The sequence below is a fragment of the Triticum aestivum genome, chromosome 1D (assembly GCF_018294505.1).
Source record: "Triticum aestivum cultivar Chinese Spring chromosome 1D, IWGSC CS RefSeq v2.1, whole genome shotgun sequence".
Lineage (NCBI taxonomy): Eukaryota > Viridiplantae > Streptophyta > Magnoliopsida > Poales > Poaceae > Triticum > Triticum aestivum.
In genome coordinates, this window is record NC_057796.1 from 424214343 (window position 1) to 424223448 (window position 9106).

Here is a 9106-nt window from a genome sequence, read left to right on the forward strand (position 1 = left end):
TCCTTCCTAGGTCATACCAATCTGGAAATGCTATATTGCCTTCAAATTCTCCTAGTCTTCGGAATCTTCAACCGTTATAGTTTCCATTATTATAATGCACGGTAAAATCCTATTCATTCCGAAGTGGTCTTAGTTGTCTGATATCTTGTCCTTCTTGGAGTGGTCTCATCAGTCGTATCTTCGTGTGGTCAAAAAGGGGAAAGGGGGTATAGTCTAACTAAAAGGGAATATTTGATAAAGCTCAGAAAAGAAGAGAGGTAAAATATCTTTTTGAAAATAAAGTTTTAGACAAAATCTTTCTGATGGGCTTGCTAGTTTCTAGGGGTCACGTCCTACAGTCAACATGTGATCTGATACCATCTTGTAGCGACCTGACCCGAATGGATCAAATCTCTATGCTTAAGTGTCATCCCTGGATCGGTATGCTGACACACACAGTACTCGAGGATTTATAACAGAGGTAAATCACATGTATAAAGTAACGTAAATACTATTACCTCAATCCATATAGCGAAAGTAACAACAAAGTTGTGGATTTCCATCAACACCAACGGCAAAGTTGAGTGTAGACATCGTAACCCTAACGTATCACTTACTCGTCGTAAGAATCCTGCAACATGAGACGTTGCAGCCATGTAGGTCAGTACATTGAATGTACTGGCAATTTCACACTGTAGAGCAATGCTGAATGAATGGCTATCACTACATGCATATTTGGCTGGTGGAGGCTCTAAGTTTATTTTTTGCATAAAGCTAATTTTTTCCTACAACAAAGGAATATATTTTATTTAACTACAAAGTTTGTTGAAAATATTGAGAAGGTAACCCCAACTCAATCCCAAATTAACATCAATAACCCAACAAATTATTTAAGTAACATGATGAGATCAAGCAATAATCCAACTACCAGATACTCAAGATGTCCATAACCGGGGACACGGCTAATCTGTTGGGTAACGTAGCAGAAATTCAAAATTTTCTACGCATCACCAAGATCAATCTATGGAGTTTACTAGCAACGAGAGGGAAGGAGTGCATCTACATACCCTTGTAGATCGCGAGCGGAAGCGTTCAAGAGAACGGGGTTGATGGAGTCGTACTCGTCGTGATCCAAATCACCGATGATCCTAGCGCCGAACGGACGGCACCTCCGCGTTCAACACACGTATGGAGCAGCGACGTCTCCTCCTTCTTGATCCAGCAAGGGGGAGGAGAGGTTGATGGAGATCCAGCAGCACGACGGCGTGGTGGTGGAAGTAGCAGGATTCCAACAGGGCTTCGCCAAGCGCTGCGGGAGGAGGGAGATGTGTCACGGGAGGGAGAGGGAGGCGCCAGGGCTTAGATGTTGCTGCCCTCCCTCCCCCCACTATATATAGGGCCAAGGGAGACGGGGGCGCAGCCTTGGCCCTTCCTCCAAGGAAGGGTGCGGCCAGGGAGGAGTCCATCCTCCCCAAGGCACCTCGGAGGTGCCTTCCCCCTTTAGGACTCTCCCTTTCCCTTATCTCTTGGCGCATGGGCCTCTTGGGGCTGGTGCCCTTGGCCCATATAGGCCAAGGCACACACCCCTACAGCCCATGTGGCCCCCCGGGGCTGGTGGACCCCCGGACCCCTTTTGGCACTCCCGGTACAATATCGATAATGCGCGAAACCTTTCCGGCGACCAAAATAAGACTTCCCATATATAAATCTTTACCTCCGGACCATTCCGGAACTCCTCGTGACGTCCGGGATCCCATTCGGGACTCCGAACAACTTTCGGGTTACCGCATACTAATATCTCTATAACCCTAGCGTCACCGAACCTTAAGTGTGTAGACCCTACGGGTTCGGGAACCATGCAGACATGACCGAGACGTTCTCCGGCCAATAACCAACAGCGGGATCTGGATACCCATGTTGGCTCCCAACATGTTCCATGATGATCTCATCGGATGAACCACGATGTCGGGCATTCAATCAATCCCGTATACAATTCCCTTTGTCTATCGGTATGTTACTTGCCCGAGATTCGATCGTCGGTATCCCGATACCTTGTTCAATCTCGTTACCGGCAAGTCTCTTTACTCGTTCCGTAACACATCATCCCGTGATCAACTCCTTGGTCACATTGTGCACATTATGATGATGTCCTACCGAGTGGGCCCAGAGATACCTCTCCGTTTACACGGAGTGACAAATCCCAGTCTCGATTCGTGCCAACCCAACAGACACTTTCGGAGATACCTGTAGTGCACCTTTATAGCCACCCAGTTACGTTGTGACATTTGGTACACCCAAAGCATTCCTACGGTATCTGGGAGTTGCACAATCTCATGGTCTAAGGAAATGATACTTGACATTAGAAAAGCTCTTAGCAAACGAACTACACGATCTTGTGCTAGGCTTAGGATTGGGTCTTGTCCATCACATCATTCTCCTAATGATGTGATCCCGTTATCAACGACATCCAATGTCCATGGTCAGGAAACCGTAACCATCTATTGATCAACGAGCTAGTCAACTAGAGGCTTAGTAGGGACATGGTGTTGTCTATGTATCCACACATGTATCTGAGTTTCCTATCAATACAATTTTAGCATGGATAATAAACGATTATCATGAACAAGGAAATATAATAATAACCAATTTATTATTGCCTCTAGGGCATATTTCCAACATAATCATTATTAGTTTGTACACTCTGCAGAGGTTTGCGCACTTGTCCCCACAAGACTCGATCTCCTCCGTTGAATTTCTCGCACTACATGATGTTTGAGAAACGGATGACCGAGACACAGTCTTTCAGAAGCATTAACTCGTTATGATGGGTAGACAGTACCACCTACATCCCCTACATCTACTAGTCTACCACTAAAAGAGGTCACACAACATACTCAACTATGCTAGATCCCATAATGGCTTGTGGCTGCACACGGAAGTTTGCAGCATGAATAACATTATGATCCCTTTGAGCCTGGGTGGCAAACCATAGGATGATCACACAGATACCCCGGGATCTCCTAGGAAAACACTGGTATATCCCCAGGTGTCCGGGCAAACCATTGGTATATCCCCAGGGTGCCCCAACCATTCCACCCAGATGTGTATTAAGGTAGCCAGCTTAAGTTTCCCTTAGTTAATATAACTCTCACATCTTTAATGAATCTCTCATACCAATCCACGTCTATGAGCATAACATAGCAGTATAAGCATAACGTAGTAACACCCAGGGTTTGAATGAAAGACAATAGGTTCCTACCTCATCAACTACTTCCCAATACCCACATGTAATCAAAACCTACTCATGCAATGTTTGAGGGTAAAACTAATGCATAAAAACTGGGTATATAAAGTATGGTCAAAGTGTGAACTTGCCTTGTACTGTTGATGAAGATGATTCACACTCATAACTCCTGATAGTTCTACTCTTCACACTCCGTTCAATCTATCGTGAGCAAGCAATTGCATACATAAGCACTCATCCAAAAGAATCGAAGAAAAGATCTCGGAAAACTTCGAAAACAAGCAATTAACTCTTGCAACAGAAAACAATTTCTAACAGTACCAAAATTGGGTGGATTTGGTCTTATCAGAAAGTTTAGGTCAAGAGCTTCAATTTGCAAAAAGAATCAACTAAATCAGAGTTATAAAACTTGAGTTATGAACAAAAGAAGTTTGAATTCAAATCTGTTTGAAACCAAAATTTAAACTTACAAATAATATGGTTAAGTTGGTTTCTGGACAGAGGGGATCGAGACGAATAATTTGGCATTGGTTTCATTGGATTTGGATAAACGAGTAAAAAGTAGTGAGGGTTTGAAGATCATGGACTAATTTGTAAAAATAAAACTACGGATAGGTCCTTGTCCGAAATTAAAAATAAAAGAATAAATCTAACGAACGAACGTTCGCTACAGAACCTAATCCGACGAATTCGTCCGCTATGAAGACCTAACCAGCGAACGTTCATTAAATAGATCTAACTAAAAAGAAAACTGTTCGGTTTTAAACGAAAAAAAAACCGAAAGAAACCGGCGGTTTTCGCGGTTCTCCGCGGTTCGTTGACGGCGGCGGATCTCCGGCGGCGGCGGGCGAGGAGCGGCGTGGCGGCGGTGCTACGGCGGCAGTGGCGACGCAAAGCGGCGGCGGAATGGCGCGGGGCGGAGGCGGTAGCGGCTTGTGGCGGCGCGGATCTCGTCGGCGGCGGCGGTTTCCGGCGAGTGCGGCGCGTCGAGGAGAGGGAGGCCGGGGTTCGGCGGCTTTTAAAGGCGGGGAAGGGGAGGCGGTGCCTTGCACGAGGGGCCGGGGCGGAGGCGGAGTCCTGCCCGGACACGGCATCGCCGGCGTGCGGCGGCCGGTCTCCTGCTCGGGGAGCTCGGGGACGGCGAGGCGGTGGGCTGGGCCGCGGCCTGGCTGGAGCTGGGCTGGCCCTAGTCGGCGGAAGGAAGTTTTTTTTTAAACATTTTTTTACAGACAATAAAATTAAAATAAACCAAATAAAATAAAAATATACTATTGGCATATAATATACTAATGAAAATCGAATATAATCATAAGATGAAATTGCAGTTAGTTGATTATTTTCAATCATGGGTAAATCTAAGGTGACCTGTAGTGAAAAGTTTTCCTTAAGAACTAAGTACTGCTAATCGCAGAACCTAGGTGATTAGTGTATCATGGAGGGTGACCACGTTCTCAGAATGTACATATTCTTGTGGCACCGAAGTGTACATGACGCAGCTGTTGCGCAAGCACATCGACGCGAACTCTATAAGGGGTTGGGTGCGGACTTGACATGTGCGATACACTGTACCATATTTCAGAATACGCCATATAGTTTATTACTGGCTGACCGAATACATGCATTTAATGAGGTCTGTGACCTGACCGCAGTGCATATAGGCGGGCCAGATACCGAGCACCATGTAGCTCGGTCACCATTAGGCATTTTCGTACTACTTCACCTTACAAAGCTCCCGTACCTGCTTAGTACTAATTCTCTTGATTTATTATAACCAGCCACCTGTCCAATCCATGCTTGATGTACAGTCAGGGCCGGCCCTCGCCCCTTGCACTTCTGGACATTTTTATTCATTCCGTAAGTTATTTATGGTTAAGTACATGTATCATTATTTATATATATGATGTAGTAAGACTTTATTTGCTAATAAATTATATTTTTGATTTTTATGTCTTTACAATTACTTTCATGATATGCAATACATACCGGTGAAAGTATTAATGTTACCCTCAAATACCTCATTTGCACTAGTGCCTTCATAATTCTTGGGCCGGCCCTGATTGCTGAACAGTCTCGGCGCTCTTTTAGATCCCACTGATATAATTAATATCCTCAAAAAAAAGAAGCGTACGTATAAAGGTTGAACAGTCTGTTGATTTTGAGTGTTTTCATCATTTCCATGTTAAAGTTAATTGTGGGACATCGAAGTTTGAACAGTATACTTCTGATGCTATTTTGGCCCTGGGTTCGTTTTGGTCTGTTCTCTCTGAGGTAACTGGAGGAGAGAACCTGTGCGCAATATGGAGATCGAACGTGAAGCACGCGCTATCTGTGTGCCTCCAGCTAAAAATGCACATTTCGTCTATCTGTCTTCTCGTCCGTAGTTTCTTGTCATGCCAAATCAATATAGCTCTCTTTTTTTCTATAGCTCTCTTGTTGTGTAGTGCAACTCTACCGGACGCGGAGTATGTGATCACGAGCTCACAGAAGCTCGGTATCACATCCGTCCAGAATAGCTTTGTGATTCGGCGAATTGAATGAAGGGGGCAGGCTGCGGGTCCACATGGGACGGGAAAATTCTCATATACGTCGCTGTACGGACCTGACCGATGGGCCTGGCTTGCACGGACATTTGCACGGCGTCGACGGAGCGAGCCCGAGCCGTGGCTCGAGACGTCGCCGGCTTCCTGATCCGTGGATCAGATCCGGTGCTTTCCGGTAGCATCGGCAGACCATGCAGTAAATGCAGAAGATGGGGCGCTGTGTGTGGGGGTGGGGCAGTGAAGGTGGATCTTGCATTCTCCCCAGGCGGGGAAATCTCCTGCGGCGAACGGGATTGCGTGGTCCAGCGAGTTCCCAGGTGTTCCGGCGGTCATGGAGTTCTTGATGCAGCCGATAAACAGGTTAGAATCTGCTCGATGAACCTCCCTTTTGCAATGATTTGGATCTGGTTGTCAGCAGTCGGCACTGACTTTGTTTCTGTCGGCCGCAAAAATTGTGTGGATGAACCAGAACACTGCTAGAGGAGGTCAATGATAACAACGGCACCGTGGATCCTGTTCGGTTCCCGGTCATCGCGCCGGCGGAGGTTGAGATGCTAGCACCGGCGGCTTCAAGTGCAGACGGCCAAATCTGTCGTGAGGGCGCCGCTGGAGAGCCTGCAAGTGCAGATAAGGCTCAATGTTCAGAGTACTCCATAGAGCAAGTGGATCCAAAAACTCAGGGTGGACACAAAGGTATGAAGATTGCAATTTAAGGATTGTTCATTGTGCATTTAGAAAAAAAAAGCAGGGGCGTCCTAGTTATCAAATAAAACAGAATTTGCTAGGTTCATTTCAGATGGTTTGTTTATTTGTATGCAAAGGAGCGATTAGTGCATATCCAGTAGTAGTGAACACGTGATTGAATTATAATAAGCAACCCTTGGAGATGCTCCGGGGGAGGATATTGTGGTGCAAGTTAATTTTGTGGGAAAAATGAACACTACACTGCGGAGAACAAATAGATTTCCCTAATCTGTGATGCAAACATGATGCATTTTCAGTCTGTGAGCCACAGTAGTTCATACAATGGTTGAAACTGAAAGAATAGCTGATTGTTGCATATAATTTGCAATGGCTTACAGAGTGCGTGTCGGTGCTGCCGTGCTATTTAGAGCTCCTTGCCCGGACAGGGTCACAGCCCTGAAGAAGTCCGTTCTGATTCGTGGTACAGGATTGATGCTTTTCCGGTAACTATGCTAGCAGCCAAGTAAATGCAAGCATGGGTCGATGGAGCAGCTGTCTCCTACCTCGCTAGCTGATCCTTCTTTTCTCAATAGCGGCGATCCGGTGGAAACACTGTCTGTGAGAGGGCGCCTGCGGCTACCGGCAAAGATGGAGTTCTTGATGCAGTCGATTAACAGGTATACATCTGTTCGGTGGTGCGAGTTATTTCACAGGGATTTTGTTTGGGGATTTCTGAAGATCTAATTTGTATGTCGACATCTAGGAGTATGCAGAAGAACTGTTGTAGAGGAGGTGAATGACAGCGACATACCCATGGAGCCCCTGATGGCACCGCATGGGGGCAAGCTGCCGGCCATGACGGCATCAAGTGCGGACAGGCAGATATGTGCGGCAGAGGCAGCGACTCGAGATTCGACTCAGGCATCCGAGCAATCTATAGAGCAGACCGACCCAAAATCGTATGCACTTTGTGAGGACTAAGTTTTCTGGCTAATTATATAACTCTTGCAAACTTTGAGTAAGAAAATGGCTGATCCTGGGATGCAGCAAATTCGGCAGAAATCTTGCAAATTTGGAAGTGATTTAACAAAGTTGGCGATGCTTTCCATGTAGTACGATGTCAAGATGCTCTTGGAACAAGATCATTGATTTTGTTGTTTCTTGTCTTTGCCTTTGTACTACATCAACTATTCTGAGTTTTTAATCGTTCCTGAATGGTATTAAAAAAATGAGGAAAAGCAACTGAAAATCTTCTTGGGCACGGGAAAGATTACCAATTATCTCTGCATTCATGGATGCATTATTAATCTGTTTTTTTGGTTAACTAATTATGTATTAACACTTTGATATACACCCAGGGTTAGGACTGGGGCTGCTGAGCTAGGCAGGGCACCGCCCTAATAGGATTTCAGCAATGGAGAAATCAATACGGAGTTTTGCTGAAAACACTGGAGACAATGTCATTTTGGCGAAATTAGGAACAAACTTCCAAACATTGGGCGAAGCCTATGATTTTACAATCTGTATTCATGGAAGAAAGGATGGGCATTAGGTACGGAAAGAGGAAAAACGTGAATAGGACGAAATGCATGCAAAAAATAGTCTGCAGATGCGCGGTATGTACACTTATTTACATAATTCCATAATATACTACTAGCTCACTGAATTCATGTTTTGGTTAACTGAATTTGGATGGTTTGTATGTTGGTCAGTGGAAGCCGATAGTGGAGAACACACACTCTTGCCACTGTGACTGCCTTGCTCTCATAAGACTGCTGCGTTTCAAAGACAACAGTTGGTACATAGCCGAGCACCCTGAGGAGCACAACCATATGTTATCTCCCACCTATGGGCAGACAATAAATACACAGGCAGTCACACAAACATATCGATGTGTACAAAAATGAAGTTGCAGAAATAAGGCACTGCCTTGGATTAGAACACAGGTTGGCTGAGAATGGAGATGGTGTGAACCAGATTCAGCCACAAGGTGCTATGGTGGTTATGGGAGACAAAGTGCATAGTGTTATGGGAAACGATGATAACAATGCAGCTAATGAGTCCAGGAATATGAAGGCCACCGTCAGAACAACTGCCGTAAAGCAGCCGAACTCGGACTGAATAATTGATGGGATTGTTTAGTTAGTTTCAGCGTACTACGTTTCTGCCCAGTTTAAGTTATGCTATATCTGAATAATTAGAACTTGTCTGTAAACCAACTGGACAAAATAATTTGTTTCTTCATTCGCTCGTGAGCACTCTGACACTGAAAATGGTTGAGCTTTCTTTGAACATGTGCATGTGGCCATGTGCTGATGATAATTGTTAGGGCATGATTCTGATTGAATTGCTTTTTGCATAATATAAACAGATGCTTACATGTTGTGCCTGATCGGGGATTCAGAGATGGGCCTGAATATATTTGCTTGCTGAGTGCGCTAACAAGTTAATGCATCTATCATCAAACGGCCAGCGTTCAGACATGTGTATCCATCCTTCTGTATATGAGCAGACAGGCTTGGCCTTGCGTTCAAAATTTCAACCACATGGGCGGGAGAGCAGTGATAGCTCAATACATATGCGCGGTAGGATATGGCATTGGTTCGTGTACCTGCAGCCACGCACTTAACAAGGGAGATGATATGGCCCGTTCTGAATT

General features: G+C 45.3%; 1 long non-coding RNA gene across 4 annotated transcripts; it reads left to right on the forward strand.

Moving 5' to 3' along the window:
* Positions 1–5840: 5840 nt before the first annotated feature.
* LOC123172596 (uncharacterized) lies at positions 5841–8763 on the forward strand. 4 transcript variants are annotated; one of them, XR_006485650.1, is made up of 6 exons: positions 5841–6123; positions 6233–6456; positions 6846–7124; positions 7211–7417; positions 7806–8063; positions 8160–8763. It is a non-coding gene; the product is annotated as an uncharacterized lncRNA (long non-coding RNA). The 4 variants fall into 4 exon arrangements; XR_006485649.1 differs by having other exon boundaries at positions 7211–7406; XR_006485647.1 differs by having other exon boundaries at positions 7211–8063.
* Positions 8764–9106: the final 343 nt, after the last annotated feature.